At 39.2% G+C, this 11,052-nt stretch overlaps 1 pseudogene; it reads right to left on the bottom strand.

The window, feature by feature from the left end:
* Window positions 1–2,128: 2,128 nt before the first annotated feature.
* Window positions 2,129–3,331, bottom strand: LOC149223117 (actin-related protein 4 pseudogene; annotated as a pseudogene).
* Window positions 3,332–11,052: the final 7,721 nt, after the last annotated feature.

Raw genomic sequence — 11,052 nt, 5'->3', positions numbered from 1 at the left:
TACATCATGCTGTACATAGCATTTATTACAATCAAGATTCATTCTCTGCCAAGTGGATCACTACAGCGGTAGGTTTGATGGCTTTGATTACAATGAACTTCATTCTTTGACATCTGCTCTCTTTCTGGCGGTGGCTGTGATGAACCTTTAATGTTCCATGTTTGTCTTTAATGACATATCTTTCTGTTACCCTAAACATAGGCCCCTGTTTGTCGGTCTTTGATGAGCTGCTCCACCTTTGCCATGTCAGATTTTAAGCATTAAAGGAAAATATATCAGTTCTTCATCATAATATTCATCATCTCGCTGGATCTGTCTGTCTTGAGTATGCTGGTCCTATACTGATTCTTTTAAATCTGTTCTTGAAAGGACCGATGATTTGTGACCATTAGGTTTTAAACAAGACCTCTGCATTACAAGTATTGTGCCCTGATATAAATATAAATCCAAACTTAGGTACCATCTGTAGCATCTAAATTTATGTTCCTCTCAGAATGGCTCTGCTCACATATCTTTGCAATCCAAGTCCAGGTCAACAAATATTGAATTACTATTGCTAATCCAATCTTGCTGTCACAGAGCACTATGAATCTTTTTGTAAAAGAGGAAGCTTTTTCAACAAGAAGTGCACTCCAATCAAGTCTTCTGATTGGATCAGATATTTGACCCCCGAGAGATGAGGAAAAACGAATGTTTGAGCTCAAAACACTAAGAGTAGTCCCAACAGATTCTCATACCTGAGCAACAGAATGATCCAAGCAATTCAAAACCTCCTCTAATAATTTATCTTGTAAGTTGATTTCTGCAGTTGACATGAAGGAAGGAGACACCTTTACTAAAGTCGCACATAGAAGGTCAAACCTTTTAGCCACCATGCGAGTTGGAACTGTACTAGGTAATGGTTCAGCAAGGCAATCCATAATTTTTTCGCAACAATGGTATAGTTTTCCCATCCCTTCCTTTTCCAGTAACTCTTCTAAAAGGCTCTGCAAGGATTGGAGTACTGTTTCTCCACATTCTTTAACAAGACATTTAAATAACTTGGCAAAACCAGGTACAAATGCTTCTCCTTTTAATTTTGCCAGGAGGATGGTAAAAACATCCAACTTGGAAGTTTTTGAGAGTCTATAATGAACCTTACGGAATCTCTTTGAACCTTTGTTTGGGTGGGCACATAATTGCACTTCCTCTTCAAAATCCTTCAACAAGCACAGAGGCACATGATACTCGCTAAGCCAATACTTACATGTACCATCTAAGGCCTCCTCAACCTTTGTTCCCTGTTTAACAATGCAAGTTGGGATGGCTTTCTGTTTCCCAAAGTCTATCAAATACTTTATCAGACCATTTTCTGAATTCTTGGCACAAATAACAGTCTTCTTGAAGACAGCAGACTCTTTGTCTCCTACCATTTTAAGTTGACAGAAATTCTCTGAATTTAAAAGGTCATCCCATCTAATGCAAGCATCAAGGTTCCTTATCTGTACAGCTAGTTGTGATACACTCCTTGCCATTTCAACAGAAGCTCGCCATGCAAACTGTCTACTTCTTCTGGGGATTTCTAAACCTTCCCAATTTCCTCTAGTTTTTTTTTGAAAGCCTGCGCCGTTTGCAAGTTGACAAAATCTTTTTCTCCGATTGCACTCTGACTTCAGGCTTGCTCTTTAGCAACTTAACACCGTGGCACTTGTAACAGGTAAACATGTACTGAGTTTATCCGAGAAATGGGAAGATACCGAACATTTCCAATGAAATGAACCTTGACAAAAATGGCATCGAAGAGGTCAATCCAGTTTCTTGAGCGCGGCCATGGAGCATAAAAAAGCTTCCAACCATCCATTCACCGATTTATCTCGAATACTTTGGGACATAAACATTGCCTGGCTGTTTGGGTTGTTTGCATCAGGAAACACATGATCATAAGATAAACCATTCAGCAAGCCATTGACAAAACCTTCTCTACCACCCGTTTGCGTGGAAAAAGAACTCTTGTGGAGCTAGGCCACGAAGATAATGAACTACATCTCTCTCTGGCACTTCATCAAACACTTGCGCCCAAGACATAAATGCTATTCCATGAATTTGCCACCTGCCAATAATCGGTTTCACCCACAGCGGAAAGAAATCTTCACCGGCCCATTTGTATAGACCTCAGCCATGATATGAAAGCGGTGCTCCCATATAAACCCGCGTATTGACACATATCTGAACGAAGCACTAAATTATCCATATTACACTTATTTATACTCTCGATAACCATCTGGGGAAGCCCGCGAAGTGAATGCCCTAAATTATCAAGCTTTTCCATATGAGGCAGTGTCTGAAGTAGGGACGGGTTGAATATAAGATCAGGAAATTTGAATCTATCAGCTCCAAATCCTAATATCTGTCCATCTGGGAGTTCATAAGATTGTTGTTGGAATGTTAGAATAAGAAGATTCATCAACGACTGTGTCTGGTACACGGCAGACAGCTTCCTTGAAATCATTTACAATAAACATCTGTGAGTATCTTTTGTAGCTTGCAGTTGTATTAGGAAAATCAAGATCTACAATTTGAAATTCTCCCGGTCGAGCCTCCTTTCTCTTGAATGAATATCGAGGCTTGACCAAAATCCCTTTACTCTCCAAAAACCTCATAAGGCAGTCAGTTAAAACCTCACCGCCAATGGGAGAAGACACCACAGCCTTTTAAATAACATAACCATCATGGACTGCAGCAACAGTTGTCGATCCACCACCACAGTCAACAACTAAAGAAGTAGGACGTCCTGAAGCAAAGGAAGTTAATACCGCATTCTTTGCTAAAAATAGGGCTGGCACCTTGTGACTTTCAAACATAAGCTCTGCTGCTCTCTCCCTTTGTTGTTGTGAATTGGAGGATGGTTCAGCTAACAATATAGGATGCTCCTTTGGGTCAATTAGCAAGCGCTCCCGAAAAGCATGGTCCCATCTGCTATCCACAACATCCCAACCAGCAACAATACCATCCTTCAGAGCTGGAATCACCTCCATAAAATCATGTCGGTAGCCCAGAGCTTGAGAACCAACATACAATTTCCGCTTGGATTTGGACTTCTCAGAGTCTAGCTTGACATTCATTTTGGCATCTGAAGATTCTAAATCTCCTTCAACTTTGACTGCATCAGCCATCCCTGTTTGCTCAATAGATCCCACAACAGAAGGAAAAACTACCTTTGGGGCATCTTCGCCTGCATAACCAGCTTTACAAGTATGAGACCCCAGATCAAGAACTATAGCTGCGACTTCATCACCTCCATACATAGTGCCGAGTGCCTATAGATGAGATACACCTCAGCAGTTGTTTCAACAGTATATAATTTCTCACCATCCCATCCCGCAATGTTTAACTTTGCATCCATTCGTTGATGAAGCTATGAAGATCCTTATGCATCAATTCTGTCACCAGACAGCACTACTTCTGTCTTTATCTACAAACGAGCTTAATGCCTGCAAAAGATTTGAGTGCAAAAGTTTAGACATTGCAGAGACCACCGCTTCCTTGAAATCACTGTCGCTGCTCTCATCTGCAGAACTCTGTACAATAGGCATGCTAGGATTTTGGCCTCCACTGAAAACTCGAACAAATTCCCAGTTTCGTAGCACGCTACGAAACCACCTAAACATGTAGCGCTGCGAAACTGCTAAAGGATTTATGCGCTGCGAAAACACTTTGTCCTTAAGCTAGTCCCTACTTTACACCTTATCCTCCATCATTACCTACTGTTTTCATCACTCTCCTCTCTCTTTTACCTCATTTTCCACCCAGATCATTACATTAGTTGTCATTAAACATGATCAAGTGAGTTTTGCTAATGGGTAATTGTTTTGTTTAGTTTTTGACATACTTGCAGGTATTCCGCAGCCATCTGCTGATTCCGCAGCCATCTGATGATCCCGCAGCCATTTTATTGTTCTCAAGGTTCCACGTGCTATTTTGTAGAATGAGCCACGTGGGCATGTTGGAATATACATGCTCGAGGTTCCTGTGCCATCAGTTCAGCCGGCCACGTCATTTGTACCTCCGGTCAAAGGGGGTCAAGTTTCGGTCAAATAAAGGCAGCTTAACGTGGATACGTAAGCTGTTTGATCACGTCGGTGGAAAAGGTGACCTGTCCATGTTTTGAAAGCCGTGGGGGACATGATCTAATGTTAGATTCATTGCCCATATCGACTAGGACCTCCAGCTTGACCACGAAGCCTATGACGTGTTAATTGCACCTTTAATACGCATGACAGTTAGTTCATTTTCTGTTTTTATGTTTACGTATTAGGCCATCTTACAGATGCCTATATATACTTGCGTCTGCGTACGCTGATGTTACCTTTTTCAGATGCTGTAGTGTATGTATTTGTGAGAATTTTGGCACGTTTTCAAACTCTGTTTTTATAAGAGCTGTTCCAGCACTTTTGGATTATGTATCTTTGCATATAAAGTAATGGAAACGTTGTTTTGAAGTCTTAAGAGCATCTGAGTTTTCTGTGGATAATATGAATGGAGGGCCCCTGTTCGTATTAACCTTGTAAAGTATTTTCATGTTCATATTTCTGCAATTTCTTTATTTTACAAACAGAATTTCCTTTCTTGAGTTATGTATAGCTTGATTTCTCTTTATTGTTGCAGCCTTTCTTTTCACTGATCAGATTTACTTCTTTGCAGGTTTTCACCCGGGATTAAGTGTGTTGTGTTTGCTTTAATATCTAATGGTAGTTGCAGTTGTCTTGTTCATAATGCTGCCCTTTTTACTCTGTTTTCTAGACTAGTTTTAGCTTAGTTTTACAAGTTGGATGCTAACTAATTTATGTTCTCTTTATCATGAATGGCTTATGTTTCAAGAGAACAGAACACTAATTAATTGCAGCTTGTATTTGAGTAGTCTTGGCTTGTGATACTAATACTTTTTCCACTTGTTACACATAATCACATATGTAGGAAGCAGTATGTTGGAAAAGGCTTAGTAGTGTTACAATTTGTCAATTAGAGTAGATTAGAGTTTTTATCAATTCTTGGATTTGTCTTCAGCTACCTCCTAATCGTGTTTTACGCAGTACTATGTGGTAGAAGCAGGGAGTTAGGAGGAGATAATCATTAACAACAATCCTTGAAGTGATTTTCTTGTTTCTTTCATTTGCAGCAGTATGGATAGAGACTAATTCCATTAGAACGTGGTCATTTACTTTCAAGTCATTTTAATTTATTCATTTCTTTCAAGTTCTTTTCCTTTACAAGTTCAGCAAGTAATTAGAAATCACCATCACACACACTTTCACTCATCTAGAACTCACCTCTCACACACTTGCACTCATCTGTCTATAATCATCACTCCATCTTAGGAAGATAAGTTAACCATAAACAACACCCCCAAACGACAAAAGCTCTAAGAAAGTTACTTAAGTACATATAGTACACCCTCACTTCATCAGCTTACGAGCCCCGGGTTGACAATTAATGACATCAATTTAGGAACACTAAATTGACTAAACATTTTGGCGCCGTTGCCGGGGAAGTGAAATTAAGTAGCCACACTTAGAGAAAAAAAACATAAGAAAAATTTCAAGAAAAGAAGTTAATAACCTATCTAAGTATGCTCTCCTCTTGCACTTTAAAGTGATCTGGAGGATCAGAAAGGAGAAAGTTATTGATTTAGTAGTCTCTTGAGTATGCTCTCTTCTTGCACCTAGAGTGAACTGGAAGATCAGAAAAAGAACTATTAACTTGACTTGAAGAAAAAATAAAAAATGACATACATAGAGCTAGAGATTCTAGAGGACGGTTTTTAGCTAGAGCTCGAAGTTCAATTTTTACAAGTCCATCTGCTTCAAGGGATAGACAAGAGACACCCCCCTTTTCTCCAACCGAAACTCCTAGTCCTAGAATTCCTGGAATTCAAGAGCCAAGAGTTGACTCTCCTACACCTTCTATTGAGTTTGAACCAGGAAGAGACTCTTCTCTTTCTCCTACAGGAAGACCAATTGTAATTGAGGAATTGGAATCATCTGAAGAAGAAGGAGAAATCTCTTCTCATTCACCTTTTGTAGAGGAACCAGAAGATTTTGAAATCCCTAGGAGAATTATCATGGCAGAGGAAGAAGGAGGTGGTAGAGGTAGAGGTAGAGGAGGAGGAGAAAATAACAATAATAATGGAGGAGGTAGAGGTCCCATTGGAGGAGGAAATAAAGATGGGGATAATTCATTTGGGTTTCCCATTGTTAATGAGGATTCCCGAGCCACTATGAAAAACATATCACCATCTATCCTCCCTAACTTCCATGGGTTAAGGACTGAGGACCCTGAAACATTCTTATTTGAGTTTGAAGTGGTGTGTCGAACTTATGACTTCCTGGATGACTCTCAGAAACTCAAGTTGTTCCCTTCAACACTGAAGGATCAAGCCTTGAAATGGTTCATGGGGTTACTCACTCAATCCATTAGGACTTGGGATGAGATGAAACAGACATTTTTGGATAGGTATTTAGACTATTGCATGCCTACTAATCACCAAGACGAGTTTTTTAAAATGATACAAAAAGAAGATGAGAGTCTAGAAGATTTACTTGAAAGGTTTCAATATAACTTGAAAAGAGCAAAAATGAATACCTTGGATGAAGAGACCTTAAAATCCCTCTTATTAAAAGCCATTAGGGATGAATGGATAGACATCTTAAACATGATGGGGAAAGGGGATATTTCTCAACTTTCTCTCAATGATATAGTAGAACTTTGTATCCATCTCTCAAGGGGCAAATCAAAAACTCAAAAAGGGCCTAGAGATCCTTCTCTCCTTAGGGCGAATAAATCTGCAACAGGATCAGTAAGTAGGGCTGAAATCGGCAGTATGCTTGATGAATTTAAAACTGACATCTTAGGGAGTCTTAGTGAACAACTTGATACCCTTAAGATTCACAATAAACAGAAAGCAGAAGCTGAGGCTTTGGCTATCTTTTGCCCGAAATGTAGAAAGAAACATGCTTTAAGGGAATGTCCCTTAGATGCACACGTTGTAGAAACATGTGTAATTTGCTCAGAAACTCATGAGACCAAGGATTTTCCTTCAATCCCTGGCCTCAAAGCAGTCTTTCAAGAGGATCCAGATACACTTGAATCTCTCTGTTTCATTGCAAGGAGACCGTGGCAAGGACAACAGAATCAAGGGTTTAACAACTCTATGAATTCTCAATCCCAACCAAATTGGAATCCTTGGAAACAACCTTGGCCTCAACCTCAAAATGCTTTCCAAGCATGGATGCAAAGCATGCAAAATCCTTATGCAAGACTTGCTCAATTCTATCAATATCCTCCATCATTTCAGAATCAGCAAGCTCCAAACCAAGGTCAACAACTATCATTGCCATACCCTCAACAACAACAAACTCCTCCACAAAATCAAAATTCTCAACTCACCCAGCAGAAGTCAAATCAACTTCCCTCTCAGCCATTACCAAATCCGAATAATAGGAACCCTCAAAATGCTTATGTGATGGAAGGTCAACCATTCCCTACCTATATGGTTGTTCCTCTCAATGAAGTACAACTTAGATCAGGTAGAATCCTAGATCAACCTTCCACAAGTGTTCAACAACCAAGCATTTCTGAGGAGGAATCTCTCAAAGTCAATAAAGGTTCTGAAGTATCACTTCAAACCCAAAATATCCAAAAAGAAAAAGAAAAAGAATCAATCTCTACAACTCCCATAGTTGAGCAACCTACACCTACAGCTACACCTCCCTTTCCGGAAAGATTGCAAATTGATAAAGGGGTGGAAAAGCAGATATGGGTGCCTGACTATAACTTCCTAGATGAATTGAAAAATGTATGTATCAAGATCCCCTTGTTACAGGCCATTAAGGAAATTCCCATTCTAGCGAAGACAATAAAGGAGTTGAGTTTGAAGAAAACAGTAAAAAGAACCAGAGATACTAAAAGGATACATCTAGTTGGAAAAATTGCAGACATAATGATGGGTAAGATTACCATGCAAAAGTATGTAGATCCCAGTAGCCCTATTGTCAAAACTCATATTAATGGGGTTGAAATCCCAAATACTCTTATTGACTTAGGGGCCGCGATCAACATCATGAGTAGACAGACCATGGATCAGTTAAAGCTTCCTAATCTTCTCTTTACACCTACTTTGCTGCAGCTTGCAGATAGATCAATCATTAAACCTGATGGTGTATTGGAAGACATTCCAGTCTCTCTAGATTCTTGGGAATATCCTGTTGATTTTATGATTTTAACTCCCAAGAACAATCTAGGAGGACATCCTCTTATTTTAGGAAGACCTTGGCTGGCCACAGCTGATGCTTTCATAAGCTGTAGGTTTGGAGACATGTATATATCAGATGGTAATTCCACCAAGAAGTTCAACTTGTATCCCCCAGCAAAAGCCATAACAGAAATAGGAGAAGATGAATGGGTAGAGGATGAAGATACTATACAACCAGTTCTAACCATCTCTGAGATTAGCGAGGATAGTCAAATTCTAAATACATTAGAAAATTTTGAAGTATCTTTAGAATATGACTCTGAACATTTTCAGATAGATGCAGACATTGAATATCTCTCCTCTAGACAAATGTCTCTCTTCTCAATGGAAGAGTTTGGTAGTTCTACAGTTGAAATCCTCCCAGGAAAAACATTAAACATTAACAAAAACTTGGGAAGACCACAACAAGAAGAATTAACTAAACTGTTGCAAAAACATTCCACTGCTTTTGCATGGGAATACACTGACATGAAAGGCATCGATCCTAAGACTTGTATTCATCACATTTACATTGAAGAGAATAGCAGACCTATTAGGCAACCACAAAGAAGGATGAATCCAAACCTTAGGGAAATTGTGAAAGAAGAACTGCAGAAATTACTCAAGGTAAACTTCATTTACCCCATCTCAGATAGCCAATGGGTTTCTCCCTTGGTTATAGTGCCCAAAAAGAATGGTAAATGGAGAGTTTGCATTGATTATCGAGAATTGAACAAGGCAACCTTAAAGGATCATTTTCCTTTACCTTTTATTGATCAGGTACTAGACACTTTAGCAGGTAAAAAGTATTTCTCATTCTTGGATGGTTTTAGTGGGTACATTCAAATTCAGGTAGCACCTGAAGATCAAGACAAAACCACATTTACTTGTCCTTGGGGAACTTTTGCCTACCGAGTACTCCCTTTTGGATTGTGCAATGCACCTGCTACATTTCAAAGGGCTGTATTAGGAATCTTTTCAGATCTGATTCATGATTGTGTAGAGGTATACATGGACGATTTCACAGTTTATGGTAATACATTTGAAGAAACTTTGGAAAATTTGGAAAAAGTACTGGTAAGATGTAAAGAAACAAATCTTTCTCTAAGTCATGAAAAGTGTTTTATGATGTTTACTGAAGGGATTGTTTTAGGACATCATATTTCAGGAGATGGGATCAAAGTTGATAAATCCAAAGTTGAAGTCATCTCTAAGTTACCTGTTCCAAATTGCCAAAAGGATGTTAGAAGTTTTCTTGGGTTTACCGGGTATTACAGAAGATTTATTGAAAACTTCACTAGGATAGCATCTCCTCTTTTCAAATTGCTTACCAAGGACTGTGAGTTTAAATGGGATCCTGAGTGTCAATCTGCCTTTGAAACTTTAAAGTCTAGAATATCTGAAGCACCCATCTTAAGGGGGCCAAATTGGAAACTCCCTTTTCACATCTCTACTGATGCTTCAGATACAGCTCTAGGAGCCGTTTTGGGACAAAAGGATTTGATCCCTTATGCCATTTATTACACAAGTAAGAATTTGACTCCTACTGAGTTAAATTATACTGTTACAGAAAAAGAGTTCTTAGCTGTGGTACATGCAATCAACAAGTTTAGACACTACATAACCGGCTATGAAACCTTTGTCCATACTGATCACTCTGCCATAAGATACTTAATGAACAAACCTGTCACTAATGGTAGAGTTACAAGATGGCTTTTACTCTTACAAGAATTCAACATTACTGTGTTAGATAGACTTGGAAAGCAAAACACAGTAGTTGATTTCTTGTCTAGAATCCAAAACACTAATGAGGATTCTCCAGTAGAAGATAAGTTTCTAGATGAATACTTGTTTGCAGTGACTACCAAGACTCCTTGGTATGCATATATGGCTAATTATCTTGTTACAGGGAAACTTCCTCTACACTTATTTCCTAATGAGAAAAAGAAAATCATTCGGGAGAGTTCACATTATTCTTAGATTTCTAATGAATTGTTCAAAACAGGGCTAGATTGTATAATCAGAAGGTGTGTTCGGGAAGATGAAATGCCTGACATCCTTAAGGCATGTCATGATGAACCATGCGGCGGGCACTTTGTGGATAAGAGGACAGCCTATAAAATCCTTTCTCTAGGATATTATTGGCCTTCTCTCTTTAAAGATGCAAAGCAGTATGTTAAAAGGTGTGACAGCTGCCAAAGAGTTGGGAAACCAACTCCTTCAAATGAAATGCCTCTACAGCCTCAGGTATGCATCGAACCCTTTGAGAAATGGGCTCTAGATTTCGTTGGACCAATTAATCCACCATCAAAGAAAAAGAAATATAAACTGGTTTGTACTGATTATGTTACTAAGTGGGTAGAAGCAAAAGCATTGCCTTCTGCCACTGAAAATTCAGTTGTTCAATTTCTTTTTGAGGATATCTTCACTCGTTTTGGTGTCCCAAGGGAAATTGTGACAGATCAAGGCAGCCAGTTTACATCCAATTTGATGGAGAAGCTGATGGAGGAATATAAGATCAAGCACAGAACATCTACTCCCTACCATCCGCAATCTAATGGTCAAGTGGAATCTACCAATAAAGTTCTTGAAGGCATTATCACCAAGACTGTTCATCTTCATAGAAGAGATTGGGCGGAAAGGCTCCCTGAAGCCTTATGGGCCTATAGGACCACATGGAAGAACACAACAGGACATTCCCCCTATGAACTTGTTTATGGGAAGGAAGTCCTGCTTCCTATTGAGTTCCAAATCAAGACCTTCAAGATGGCAGTCCAATTGGGAAT

Source organism: Pinus tabuliformis, chromosome Q (assembly GCF_031772625.1).
Source record: "Pinus tabuliformis cultivar Carrire ecotype Pingquan chromosome Q, CPIR1, whole genome shotgun sequence".
Classification (NCBI taxonomy): Eukaryota; Viridiplantae; Streptophyta; class Pinopsida; order Pinales; family Pinaceae; genus Pinus; species Pinus tabuliformis.
Note: the sequence above shows the minus strand (reverse complement) of the source record. Positions and strands in the feature narration are given on the sequence as shown.